Raw genomic sequence first — 9,883 nt, 5'->3', positions numbered from 1 at the left:
CAAGGGGCGCTGTATCAACTACCAAACTTTCTTTAACTCTTAAGTACTATTTTCCTTTCGGCGTAAACGCATAGTTAGAGAAGGGCACAGGCCTCTGGCGAAACATTTAACGTTCTATTATGAGTTTATTTTTTGGCTTTTCTTTACTGATAAAACTTCAAAAACTAAAACTTTCCTCTTATGGCCATTATTAGAACAATGTGGATTTTGTACGGTATGTATGCGCTTTAAGTAATCAACTTTCTACAGGTGCTAATCTACTATAGTGCTCTTACTTCGTTTCGCTGCTGTGATTCTATTTTGCTAACGATATTTATCTTTCTATCATATATAGCAATGAAGGAATAATGGCGTAGCATAATACAGATGAATGCAGTTTGGATCACATAGCAAATTATTTAACAGTTTTACATCTAACCCAATCACTTCCCGCTGATTGACAAGCCCCCTCTTGAAAAATCAAGATAAATGAAGAGGATAAAGTTTACATTATTCTCTTTTCTTATTTTGTTGAAATATTTATCTACCTTTTCAGCCTGCAGAACAAATAGTCTTAAGTGGTTATCGGAAGTTGTTACGATAACATCATTGCAGGTTCTTTAGGCACTTACTGTACAGTGTCGCGTTACACTGAGGGTATTTTCACGTCCACGTTATGTATATACATGTAATAGTAACAAATATAGTTTATGAGTTGGTCATAAAGACGTAGCTTCGGGGGTAAGTTGATGGTAGGAATTTGGTTAAAATACCCACGGTCTTAAAAGGGTTCATTAAATAAGTGAAGTAAGTTTAAAGCCAATCTGATATAATGAATGGTCCCTGTATGTGTGACTGACTATTCCTAAGTACTACTGTTTCCCGAACACAGGTTTAAGCTTGAAGTGTCTGCAGGGGTAACATACAATGGACTGTTTTGTAGAGACAACGACAATATGTATACAATGAAACAGACTGCGTATGGCTAAGGTTAGGTTATGTGAAGGAAAGACATGTTTATGTGTGTCACAACAATGTTACAGCTTCAAGGTTTTACTGTAGACACTAGGAGGTCACAGATGCAATTTCCTGATATCAATTTTGCCACGTGGCAATTTGGTATTATTGTTTGTTTCAGGCTAAGAAGTGTACTGTCAATCACCAGCTAAAACGTACAGTTACCTGTGTAGGCTTACGAGTGTCACTTCTTTTGAGATATGCTGAAATTTAATTTCACTGATGGAGCAATAACTGGAAATAACACCAACTACTTGATCAGTGATCACAATCGAATGTCTTTGAACTCCATACGGTTTGGACACACACACACACACACACACACACACACACACACACACACACACACACACACACACACACACACACACAAACCACCACCATCACTACCACCACCACCTCTGTGACCTCTCTTGAATATTGTGAAACCTACTCGCTAATTTCCAGTAACATTTTCATTTAAGACAAAATGTTTTTTTCATTTGTATACGGAGTTCAAACAATATATAGTTATATCTACCATTTTCTCAGAGCATATTCCCATAAGCATGAGATCATGTTCCCGTAAGATACAAAATATCAATCCGTTCAATATTTAATGCTAAGTTTACTTATCAAATAAAGAATTAAGTGACAATCGTTTCCTAGGAACAATATGACATTAGGGTCTTAAGTCCATTGGGAACACTGATAGCGAACAAAACACCCAATAAGAGAGTGAAGGTTTGGTAAGCCCAGTACCTTTTGTTACACATACAACTTTTACAACATATTCTCACAAATCAGACAGAAGGGAAGTGTTTCACATTCCGAAATCACATTTAGAAATACGTTTATGTATGGTCGCTTCACCATCCTGCTAAATAAGTGTGTTTATTATTTCATCAAATTTTTATTGTAAAAAATTAAATACTTCGCCTCTTTAACCGGCAAAATGTGCGTTGAATAACTATCCGACAGAAGTACATCTACAATTTTTTAGTGAGAGATTTGTATTTGATTGGCACGTGTGAGCTTGGTAAATCCCAAAACAGTTCATTTCTAGCACTTCATACAATAACACTTTGTTGGATGGACATGGCGGTACCCTCACGAGCGTGAAATCCGAGGACTTTCTATGAAACCATATTCATCACTCTTCAGTCTAAGGAGACCCAAAGTTCAACCTCTTTGAAGAAGGAGGTAAGAAAAGTCGTGGCCCAGGCCCCCTAGCGGGATTCAATTTCTTCAGCGAATGCTTTCCCGACCTCTACCGCCCCCTTAACAAATCGATAGTGTTTATTATTCACGGTCAATCGGCCTGACCGGCAATTTTTCGCTTTGGCGATTCGAGAATCGAGAGGGGTTTTCAATTATCGGTTTTATTTTGATGTAAATACAGAATCAGGGGCGGTAATTGGGGATGAAAGGCGGGCGGATTCAGTTCTTTACGCAACCTCTCTCGTCGGCCTGATTGGAAGGGCGATGACCAACTGGAATCGCAACGTTCGCAAATGACTCAACCAACCCCAGCCTGTAATGAGCCAAAGCTTGTTAAAAGTCTTTCTCTGCCTGATAATCTTGTTTCCATTTCATGTAATGGTAAATAAAAGGAGTTGGAGGGTAGTGAGGCGGACAAGGAAATCGTGAAAGTGGAAGAATTGACTGCCTATTGTTTGCCGCTTCTGTCGGATTCCAGCGATTGTAAGGGCGCGTGCGTGACGCGTGTGCACAAGTTGCACGTGGAGATACCTCCGTCTGTCACAAACACGTGATGCTCTAAATGCCAACATTTTTTTTTAAAAGTAGAACAAAATAGTATTGAAAACATTCAATTTGAACATTTAACTCCGATTCAAATACACAAAAAGCAAATTCGCCATCTTTTGAAACATTGTTCCTTGTTTCAGAACACCATCTGAAGACTGAAGACCATATCAAAGAAGTATATACTTACTACGAATGCATGTTAACATAATTTTAAGCTATTTTATTACAGACAAAAAATGCAATTCAGTACGACTCGATCTTTTTCTATTCAGACTGTTGATTGAATAGTGAACACTCAATAATTCTGATATATGTCTTCACAATGTCACAATAGGATAAACGTATTTTTAGAATTTGGCACATGGTCCACTTGTCTCCTTGTTCCACAGGAGATAAACCTGAAAGTTATTTCATGTATATAAACAGAACTATGATGAAGTCGAAGAAGTTTAAAAATTCATTTTGTTTAACTCACGTTCGATAATTAAGAGAGTTAATACTCCATCAGAATTCAGTTTGATATAGAGTCATTATCTGCAGTATCCATTATATCGTTTAACCCCCATTTGCACAAAACTGCTTTAGTCTTCGAATTTTATAATAGGTTATCTAAATCTAACTTTCTGTGTGTCTGGCACATTTGTCATGTGAATGGACACATTTACACATTAGGGTTTTTGGCTTGTATTCGGTGGCATTTGTTGCTAAGTGGTCTGAGGGATACACTGTAAATGATTGCCGTACAATGTACCGTGGCATCGCATGGAAGTGCAACGCTAGAAATCTGCTAAATGTTTTTCCATTTACATTATGCAATACCTAAACTTCGAGTGAGTGAGTGGGTTTAGTTTTACGCCGCACTCAGCAATATTCCAGCTATATGGCGGCGCCTAAACTTCGAAAAGAATGAACATTCTCATCTCACATAATCAGAAAGCCATAGCATCATAACTATCATAGCGAGCAGATTCAGTTGTAAAGCAAATAGCACATATACAAATCAAGATGAACACCAGAAATGTACTACAGGCCCACTGAAATTAATCTTGAAGAAATAATGAGTATAGTTTTACGTCGCTTTTAGCAATATTCCAGCAATATCACGGCAGGGGACAACAGAAATGGGCTTCACACATTGTACCCATGATGGGAATCGAACCCGAGTCTTCGGCGTGACGAGCGGACGCGTAAACCACTAGGCTACCCCACTGCCCGAATCTTGAAGAAAGTGAAGAAAGTGATTGTAGCATCACAATAGTAATAGTTACCATGTTGTAGCTAAGGTTAAAATGTTGTAGGCTTTACAATAGTGCAGGCAGACCTAGTCAACCTGTGTAAATGGTTACTTCCTTTTACCGCATATGCAAAGGAATTCTACCGCTACCAAAATTTGTCTTTGTTACGGTATTAATAATTACAGTATACCGTAAATTTACTGGTTACTGATTTTCCCCCGGCAGCATGGCTGCTAAAAATGTTACCGTAACAATTCACGATAAATCGTCAGTCATTAAGTGTTAAACAGCTAACGGAACAGTAAGTCCTATTCACACTCATGTAACCAACGAATCGTTTTAACCAACCAAGAATACATTTTCAGTATAAAAATAGTTTGCTAAATTTGCCCATTACCCCAAGCGTACGTAAATATGAATCCACAAATTAAAAGCCTTTACTTGTTACATATTCTAACCTGTCTCCTGATTATGCGCTGTTTCACATGGGTTCGCAATCGCCGTCCTGTTAGTGGCAAGAAGCACAGTTGGGATATACGGTGTATGTAGACGTTCTTGTATATACGATGTATGTAGACATTCTTGCATATACGATGTATGTAAACGTTCTTGCATATACGATGTATATAAACGTTCTTGCATATACGGTGTATGTAGACGTTCATACTTATACGGTGTATGTAGACGTTCTTGCATATACGATGTATGTAGACGTTCTTGAATATACGGTGTATGTAGACGTTCTTGCATATACGATGTATGTAGACGTTCTTGCATATACGGTGTATGTAGACGTTCTTGCTTATACGGTGTATGTAGACGTTCTTGCATATACGATGTATGTAGACGTTCTTGCATATACGATGTATGTAGACGTTCTTGATGTATGTAGACGTTCTTGCATATACGATGTATGTAGACGTTCTTGAATATACGATGTATGTAGACGTTCTTGCATATACGATGTATGTAGACGTTCTTGCATATACGATGTATGTAGACGTTCTTGCATATACGGTGTATGTAGACGTTCATGGTTATACGGTGTATGTAGACGTTCATGCTTATACGGTGTATGTAGACGTTCTTGCATATACGATGTATGTAGACGTTCTTGCATATACGATGTATGTAGACGTTCTTGCATATGTATGTATACGGTGTATGTAGACGTTCGTTGCTTATACGGTGTATGTAGACGTTCTTGCAAATACGATGTATGTAGACGTTCATGCTTATACGGTGTATGTAGACGTTCATGCTTATACGGTGTATGTAGACGTTCTTGCATATACGATGTATGTAGACGTTCTTGCATATACGATGTATGTAGACGTTCTTGCATATACGATGTATGTAGACGTTCTTGCATATACGATGTATGTAGACGTTCTTGCATATACGATGTATGTAGACGTTCTTGCATATACGATGTATGTAGACGTTCTTGCATATACGATGTATGTAGACGTTCTTGAATATACGGTGTATGTAGACGTTCATGCCTATACGATGTATGTAGACATTCTTGCATATACGATGTATGTAGACGTTCTTGCATATACGGTGTATGTAGACGTTCTTGCTTATACGATGTATGTAGACGTTCTTGCATATACGATGTATGTAGACGTTCTTGCATATACGATGTATGTAGACGTTCTTGCATATACGATGTATGTAGACGTTCTTGCATATACGATGTATGTAGACGTTCTTGCATATACGGTGTATGTAGACGTTCTTGCATATACGATGTATGTAGACGTTCTTGCATATACGATGTATGTAGACGTTCTTGCATATACGATGTATGTAGACGTTCTTGCATATACGGTGTATGTAGACGTTCTTGCTTATACGGTGTATGTAGACGTTCTTGCATATACGGTGTATGTAGACGTTCTTGCATATACGATGTATGTAGACGTTCTTGCATATACGATGTATGTAGACGTTCTTGCATATACGTTCTTGCATATGTATGTAGACGTTCTTGCATATACGATGTATGTAGACGTTCTTGCATATACGATGTATGTAGACGTTCTTGCATATACGATGTATGTAGACGTTCTTGCTTATACGGTGTATGTAGACGTTCTTGCATATACGATGTATGTAGACGTTCTTGCATATACGATGTATGTAGACGTTCTTGCATATACGATGTATGTAGACGTTCTTGCATATACGATGTATGTAGACGTTCTTGCATATACGATATACGATGTATGTAGACGTTCTTGTATATATACGATGTATGTAGACGCATTCTTGCATATACGATGTATGTAGACGTTCTTACTATATACGATGTATGTAGACGTTCTTGCATATACGATGTATGTAGACGTTCTTGCTTATACGGTGTATGTAGACGTTCTTGCATATGTATGTAGACGTTCTTGCATATACGATGTATGTAAACGTTCTTGCATATACGATGTATGTAGACGTTCTTGCATATACGGTATATGTAGACGGTCTTGTATATACATATACGATGTATGTAGACGTTCTTGCATATACGGTGTATGTAGACATTCTTGCATATACGATGTATGTAGACGTTCTTATATACGATGTATGTAGACGTTCTTGCATATACGGTGTATGTAGACGTTCTTGCATATACGATGTATGTAGACGTTCTTGCATATACGATGTATGTAGACGTTCTTGCATATACGGTGTATGTAGACGTTCTTGCATATACGATGTATGTAGACGTTCTTGCATATATGATGTATGTAAACGTTCTTACATATACGATGTATGTAGACGTTCTTGCATATACGATGTATGTAAACGTTCTTGCATATATGATGTATGTAAACGTTCTTGCATATACGATGTATGTAGACGTTCTTGCATATATATATGATGTATGTAGACGTTCTTCTTACATATGTACGTTCTTGTAGACGTTATGTAGACGTTCTTGCAATATACGATGTATGTAAACGTTCTTACATATACGATGTATGTAGACGTCTTCTTACGGTGTATGTACGTTCTTGCATATGTATGTAGACGTTCTTGCATATACGATATATGTAGACGTTCTTGCATATACGATGTATGTAAACGTTCTTGTATATACGATGTATGTAGACGTTCTTGCATATACGATGTATGTAGACGTTCTTGCATATACGATGTATGTAAACGTTCTTGCATATATGATGTATGTAAACGTTCTTGCATATACGATGTATGTAAACGTTCTTGCATATACGGTGTATGTAGACGTTCTTGCATATACGATGTATGTAGACGTTCTTGCATATGCGATGTATGTAGACATTCTTGCATATAATGTTATTGAGACTTTCTATATTTTTCCTCACGTGTAGGGTTTCCCTGTACTGGTTTGCAATACATTATGGCACAGCATGTAGACGTTCTTATATGTACGTCTGATGTAGCCGTTATTGCATATATCATATGTACATGTTCTTGCATATACGGCGGAAGTAAGTGTTTTTGTATATACGGTGGATGTTGATGGTTATACATATACGATGTAGACGTTCTAACACATTCAAGGTCCCGTATATACAATGCGCGTAGACTTTCTCATATCTATGATGTATGTGAACGATCTTATGTCTACGATGTGTGTGAACGATGTTACGATGTATGTAACGTTCTTGTGTGTACGATAGGTGTAGAAACGCTGATATACAGGATGCATGTAGACGCTCTTAATTTCCATACTTGCGATATTTCAAAGTAGAGTGCGACACTTTGGGGCCCGCATTGATGATTATGTTGCATACACAACGCGAATTGTCGTCCAAGTGCTAGACCAAAATGTCACTTTAAATTAAAAACAACTATTCCATATAGAGACTTGAACGTTTAAAAAGCAAACTTGTTGCAGACAAACTAAAACAATACGTTTACCTCATGTTCTACAAAAACTTAATCGCTGAAAATATAATATGTTATGAACAACAAATTGTTCGCCTCGTTTCACAGAGATATACTACATAAAATACCAGCCCCTTCCCTAGAACGTGAAATGTGGATCCCTTAGTTCAGTGACAGAAATATCTCAGATAGCCTTCAGCTTCAAGTTAGAATATGCAGTCTTGAGAGAAATATTCTTCTGTTTCATTTCAGAATACAGAGTCCTGGGGGATTATTCTTCAGTTTCTACCAGTTAGAATACGTAATCGTGATGGACATTTTCTTTCACATCTGCCAACAACTTATAATAATACCTAACGTTAACAAAATATCAGTATCTTCCATTAAGTTTGATTACATAATCTGGAGAAAATATCCTACTTGTTCTACCGTTAAATACATAAATACATACCAATGAGAGAAATATTCTTCAGGTTCTACCATTAAAATTTAGGTTACATAGCAGTGAGAGAAAACATTTTTCAGCTTCTACCATTAATTTAGAATTCATACCCTTTAGGAAAATATTTTCAGCTTTAACCTGCAAGTTTAAATGTGTAGTCCTAAAGAGACATATTCCTTGATTTTCACTATCAAGTTAACACACGTTGGTTTGGGGGAAATAGTCTTCAGCCTCTACCATCACGTTCGATTACACAGTGTTGAGACATCTTTTCAGCTTATGCGTTTACCTTAGTATACATAGCCTTGAATGAAATAGTCATCAGATTCTACCGTTTAGTTAGAATACAAAGCCTTGAATGAAATAGTGTTCATGGTCTACCGTTAAGTTAGAATAAATAGCCTTGAAAAAAATAGTCTTCAGATTCTACCGTTCAGGAAGAATACAGCAGCCTTTAGGGGTATATTCTCATATACTAAGTAGATAATATGCTGCTAGCACCTACAGCAATGGTATTGCACGGCGGGCGACGAAGGTTCCCGAAACAACCATATGCTCAGTGATCCATTAATTCAGTGCCTGCCAATGTGTCTCATCGTGAAAAAAACGGGGTACAATACTTTACTTGTCTGGTTGAAGGTTTCACGTTATGTGATTGAATGGTCATATATATATATATATATGTGTGTGTGTGTGTGTGTCTGTGTGTGTGTGTGTGTGTGTCTGTGTGTGTGAACACATATATATATAAATATATATATATATGAAAGTAAAAACGTTCTTCTAAGAAAAAGAAACCCCGCAAAGACATGTACAGGTCTTATTTGAACCTCCCAATGTATTTCCATAGTCCCCCTCGACCTTTAACCTGATTGAAGGCTACTCACAGGAGAAAAGATCGTACATTATAACTGGAATACGTCACTGAAGGTTTATAAGCTAGTCGTGAAGGGGATGGAATGGTAGAACTCTGTGTACTCGAATCCCACTGACGTTGTTATCTGCTCATATTTTTATATGTTTTTCAATAGAAATTACTCACCGTACGGTTTATATACACAACCAAAACGCCGTATATATTACAACGGCAACCTACGACCTCAGGTGTATTAGATAGCAGCATAGAATATATATAAACATCAAATATTTCACCTAAAATACAAAACATGGATCTAACGTCATTTGGCTTCATAACGAACGTAATTTTATAACTGTTTACAATTAAGACTTATTCCTCTGGGCCTATTTCCGGGCTGTGCTTCACTAATTGCTTCTTAAACAAGCAAACAGTTTGCACATAATTACAAAACCGGTTCCTTTGAAACAGAAATGATTGTCCTGATATCTTCGGTCAAAGGCTTCCTTTTGCGCTTTTTACCTTAAACCTTGGAGGTACATCTTGAAGCTAATTTAAGAAAACTTTTATTTCAAGTCTTTCAAGAAGTGATACTTTCGCAGCTGTTCATTTGTACTGTACATAACACCCATAGTGGTGTTGCGTGACTCGAGAGTCTTTGACAGAGGGTGACAACAATTAACCGTTTAGCTCCAAACTGACTTTTCTTAACATCTGACAAAAGAC

Source organism: Haliotis rubra, unplaced genomic scaffold (genome assembly GCF_003918875.1).
Source record: "Haliotis rubra isolate DU_JTF1 unplaced genomic scaffold, ASM391887v1 Scf20, whole genome shotgun sequence".
NCBI classification, from domain to species: domain Eukaryota; kingdom Metazoa; phylum Mollusca; class Gastropoda; order Lepetellida; family Haliotidae; genus Haliotis; species Haliotis rubra.
Note: the sequence above shows the minus strand (reverse complement) of the source record.